Here is a 6,000-nt window from a genome sequence, read left to right as displayed (position 1 = left end):
AAAGACGTGCTGAGATTTTAACAGATCCCTCCATTCATGTTGTCATGCTGTGGTTGGCCTTTTGATCTGAGCAGGGTTATCTCATTAAAAAAAATAAATAGGATTTTGTTTTTTGTTTTTTTGTTTTTTCAAATGATTGATTGATAGTATTTACAATTCTTTTATGTTTCTTTTATGTCTATGTTTTTGTGTGTTTGTGTTGTCTTTTAAATGTTCTACATAAATAAAAATGATTTGACTTGACTTTTTTCAAATTTAGGACACATTCATTTTTGTGACTTATAGGAGCAACTATGATAAATACGAGTGAGTGTATCAAAATGGCAACAGAAGCCAAAATTTCCAAAAATGTGCCTCACATGGGTTGCCAGATTAACACAGTGCCAAGCGATGACAAGTTTTACCCTGGAGCTGATCAGTAAATATATGTATACGTATTTATACATTTGCAATGTCCAAAATGCATGTCCCTACTACGCTAGTAGTGGTGGATGATTACCCAGCTGTGGTTAGAAAACCATACAGAAGCTCATTGATTACCTTATCAATAGTAAAATAGCCAGCCTGCTCGCTCATGCTTTTCATGGGTTCCGCACACTGTTTGCATGCTATGGTCTATACCTGGCAACCCAGGTTGTAGAAATGTAATTTTTTGTGTTAATCTTGTCCCTACGTATAGATGTCAGTAATGGGCCTCGTTAGGGCAATTGATGGGACCAGTAGGGAGACCAGTGCACAAATTTGAGTATTTTCCTTTTGCATTTAAAAAAAAAAACATGATGAGCACTATATTGCCAAAGTTTAATGTGTAGTTTCAATGTTTTATAGGCATTAGCTAGCTAACTTTCCCGTTCCACTTTAAAGGCTGCAGCATTTAAGGTGGAATGAAACGAATAAAGCTAATTAAGCTAATAAACACAATAAAAGCATACTTCAGCTCACCATCACAGAGGAATTAAGGAATAACTTACTTAACTAGTGAACCAGCAGCAGCAGTTAGGTTGCTAAACTTCAGCGCTCCACTGCTATAATTCTATATATCTGTATCAGGTGCTTAAAGGGTTGTTCCAATTCTCAGATAGAGGATTTCACCCCTTCCACTTGTAACTCTGTTCTATTGGTTCTTTGGGTTACACTCGAAAACAAGGGGTAGGGGTACAGAAGAGAAATGGGATTGAGAATTAGGTAAGACTTAGTAACAATTGATTTATTTTTATCTGCTCAATGCAAATACTTGGACATGTATTATATATATATATGTCCTATGTTATCTATGTAAATCTCACTGACATTTATCTGATACTTGGTTTAACTTGAGAAACATAATGTGAATGCATTCCTTTAAATATTCAGTTTCTATTTACACACCCTAATGTGTGTTACGCCCGCACCTCCCCAAACATGTAACCCACACAGGTTGCCAGATTAACACAGTGACAAGTGATTTTTTTAAAGTTTTAATATTGCTATGTCAAAAATGCATGTCCCCACTACACTAGTGGTGGAGGTAAATTCTAACCAGCTATGGTTAGAAAACCTTACTGAAGCTCAGTGATTAACTTTTTTTAATTTGAGAAACATGATGTGAATTAATTCCTTTAAATATTCAGTTTCTGTTCACACACCGGGATGTGTGTTGCGTTCAGGATCTGTCAGGATTCCTCACTCCTGCCTCCTTCATGTCTCGGCTGCTTCGTCTCTGACCTGCTCCTAAATCATGCAGGTAAAGCTAAATCTTATTCTGAGAGCTCCTGGAGCCTTTGGCCCTTTGTTACAAGGGAACATCGTTTTCAAACATGTCTTTGACCTCTGCCGGTGACCTCGAACGCTCCGTCTCATTACGGCGGCGTGTGTTTGCCTCGCTGGGAGCTTTCCTCTCTCGTCTCGTCCTTTAGAGCAGGAATCCATTAGGCTGAGGCCACCTGCACTCCACCGAGGAACCCACCAGCATACAGGGGTGAACCTCAGCACTCGCTGTGTGTGATGTACCACAGCCAGATGGAATCAGTTATTAGTGTGTGTGAGGGTTTGTGTGGATGTGTATTCATCTCTATTCGAAGATTAAATATCGCTATAATGATAATATTTCACTACTCTTCATAAGTTTTCTTTTATAAAGACTTTATAAATGGTTTATAAATTATGTGTTCAGGTAAATTTCTGGCATGTTTCAATCTTGGTGTCAGAAAACAGGTGCGCCACTGACTGATTAAAACCCTGACAACAGTCAACAGGCAGCAGCCCCAATCCTATCTTAACCACGAACATGCTGCACAGTGCAAACCCGACTTTTAACCCCAACAATAAAAAGAATAAAAAGTAAAATTACAGTACATTGCCGTTGCTGACAAACTGTACCTGTGTACATACTGTACAATGTGAACATGCTTAGACACACAAAGCGCCGCACTGTTAAGATATGAACATGCCAAAGTCAGAGCTCATCTGCTTCTTAAAGGGATTTTTTTTTTTACATATTGTCCAAAAACACACCAATGATAATTAATTAATTAATGCCTTTTGTGCATTTTGAGCTCTGCAAGGCGCATTTTTTGCTTTCTTATGGTACCAAACACAACAACGTTTACGCTCTAAATGCAGCTGCGCTATCCGCAATTGATCGGTGCACCACAAATCTCTAAAATAGGGTCCATAAACTATTATATTTTAACCTTAACCAGCATAATTTTCTAAACCTGACGTCAACTCCTATAGGACAGTAGCTAATATTATGTTCCATGACTTTTACTACTGTAAATAAACAACGGAAAGACGTTTATTGATGGTCAAAAATTAGGTTACATTAGGTTAATACATTAAAAATACATATACACATACACATTGACAACAAAAAGAGCCAATGAGCATGCTGGTTATGTTGTGAGTGGAGGAAAGTCAATGATATTGTGGTGCTAGTTGGGAAAGCCTCCCCGATGTGGAGATCAGTGCAAGCGCAGTATCCCAAACATTATTGAGCAAAATGCTATAATACTGTATATTCATGAGAGACATTTTTGAGGGATAACCTCTGTTAACATGAGATATTAGCACTGGTTCTCTTCATGCTAATAGACTGTTAGCACTAAATAGAAAACCAGGAAGGTGAATAACTCTCTACCAATGGAAGTGCCAAAAAACAATATAAAAATAAAACAAATAATCCCAAAAAGGAGAAAAGTTTTCAGTTTTTAGACTCCCTACTGAGTTCATAACATAAAAAAAGGATATAAATATACTGCATACATTTGGTAATTTATGTGTCATTGCATGTTGGATCAGATTAACTCAGTGTGTGTTCTGCTATTTAGTAACTTTTATTTAGTACAATCATTGCAATAACCAAAATTGCTTGGGTTAAATATTATATATGAGTTTTTTTAATTGAGTGTATGAATGGGAAAAAATTAAAGGGAATTGTTTTATTGAAAAATGATCACAAAGTTGTTATCCAAACAAGAGTGAATGTGTGTGTGTGTGTGTGTGTGTGTGTGTGTTTAGCTTTTTACAAAGGCTTTTTGGACATCCTCCACAGTAATACAAAAATGCATACTCCAAAACTGTGCCTTTTATTATAAAGCATAAAAGTTTATTTAATTAGTTCTGTATGTGTGTGTGTGTGTGTGTGTGTGTGTCCAGAAAGCATAATGTATCTAAGTGATTAATGTTATTGCTGCTAACTGATCCAAGTTGTGAACAAAACAGCGCTGCTACATCGCAGTGAGCGCGCTGCCAGTAAAGAGCGTTAGCCAAATCAGTCCTAATCCAAACCTGCTGCTCATTTCCTGTCTCGCTGATGAATAGGTTTGATATTTATTATTTTTCATAACTGTTTGTCTGCTGATTTCTGGCCCTACTTAAACTGGCTGTTGGGCTGAAATATTGTTCCGAACAGCTGCGGTGGAGTTTAACCCTTAAACGCTCATACTGGTGATAAAGAGAATAAAAGAAAGCATGGTGTTCATTAATGTTCATTTTCTTGCTAACAGAGAACATTATAATACTGAGGTGACATCATGTAAAAAAAAAAACATGGCCACACCTTAGTAAGGCATGGGAATGAGATTATAAGGCGTGGGAACGCGATAATTAAGCCTTAGGAATGAGATACTAATGTGTGGGAACCAGATAATTAAGGCATGGGAACTAGATAATTAAGGCGTGGCCACAACTTATTAAGACATGGTAATTAGTTAATTAAATCCAAGCCATTAAGGCGTGGCTAAAAGGTCCTTTTGTTTTAATTATCTTTTTCCCACGCATTAGTATCTCGTTCCCATGACTTAATTATCTCGTTTCCATGCATTAATATCTTATTCACACGCCTTAATTATTTAATTCCCACACATTAGTATCTTGTTCCCATGCCTTAATTATCTTGTAATTATCTCATTCTCACATGTTAATATCTCGTTCCCACACCTTAATTATCTTATAACCAAGCATTAGTATCTCGTTCCTATGCCTTACTTATCTCATTTCCACACCTTAGGATCGCGTTCCCACGCCTTAATAAGCCGTGGCCACGCTTTTTTTTTTTTTTTTTACATGATGTCACCTTAAGCGCTTTGTATTATAAGAATGTTTAACAATGTTTTAATAAAAAAGGTTACAGGAAGGTTATCCTTTAAACATTTAAGAACAACCAGAAAACTTGACAGATTGAACGTTCTAAGAATGTTCTAAGAACTCTAACATTCAGGAAACTTGTTAGCTGGATTGTTTCTTCTTAATTCTTAAATTAGAGAGACAATTTTAGCCTTTATATAAGGCGTGTTTCCCAGTAAACACATTACACTGTGGATCAAGGAATGCTAAAAGCCCACATAACTTCAGAAATGGAATGTTCCATATGACTACACCCACTATCAGTACTTGAATGGGCACACTTGGCAGTGTTTAAGCTGATTCACAAGATATCACCACACAACTTGCATATCGTCGCTGTCCAATGAAAAACACTTATCTCCAAAACAGCAACTTTACAGGAGAGGGAAAAAACCTTGTAAACTTTCAATGGAAGTCAATGTAAAAACAGTTTATTTCAGGTAATTTTGAAGAGTTTCTATTGGTCCGTTCATCAAGAAATTTTGACACAGTGTAAAAGACAGTTTGTCTGTTCAAATTATGTACTAAACTGAAAATCGACAAAAATGGAGATAAGTGTTTTTCATAGGACAGCGACGATATGCATGTGTGGATGTTCCCAACCTGTCCCCTGAGGTAACATTTATTCTATCCCATGACTTTTAGAGTGTTTAAGAGTATAAATGCTGTAACTGATTTTATAATAACCTTTTTATTACACCAGTGATAACTTTAGTACATAGTAGTAAAAGTAGTAAACGCACATTTAAATTGTATTTTTTTGTATTTGTTTCTCTATTTAATCGTAAATTGGATTACAATGTAAGGTTAATTTGCAGTTATAAAGCTCTGTGCAGTAGCTGTGGGCGTGTAAGGGTTAAGTGCAGGGCTGCAGATGTGAGGCTGCCGTAGTGAGTTCTGTAATTTCAGTAAGTCCGCTGAGGGTGTGGGGTTGGGTTTTTTTGGAGTCGTCTCTCCGTATCTCTCTGCACTCATCCAGACGCTTCTCAGACTATGATGTAGTCATCACAGCCTCCCTGCCTGCCTGCCTGATATCACAGCCAGATCAATGAAGCTTTCCCCAAAGACACAGGAGGGACCAGAGCCGGACTGATCCAGTTACACATGCAGGAGAGAGAGAGAGACGCTGTCTGAGCACAAGACCCACAGTCCTGCTGTACTGTTTCTGATTCCTGAGCTTCTACACAAAAATATATCTGAAACAATCATGTGCTTCCCCTTAAGCAGCATCATATGTTTTACATGTTTTAAATTAATTATTACAAGCAGATTTGATAAGGTAGTTTCTGGAACTACGTAACTTTTGGTTATCTATGAGTGTAGACAAAATGTTAAAAAATATGGAGGTTTTTACTGAAAATAAATGCAGCTCTGTTCCGTCTCTGTGTTTTTACT

The sequence above is a fragment of the Astyanax mexicanus genome, chromosome 5, assembly GCF_023375975.1.
Source record: "Astyanax mexicanus isolate ESR-SI-001 chromosome 5, AstMex3_surface, whole genome shotgun sequence".
Classification (NCBI taxonomy): Eukaryota; Metazoa; Chordata; class Actinopteri; order Characiformes; family Acestrorhamphidae; genus Astyanax; species Astyanax mexicanus.
The sequence above is the reverse complement of the archived record's forward strand: the minus strand, read 5'-3'. Positions refer to the sequence as shown.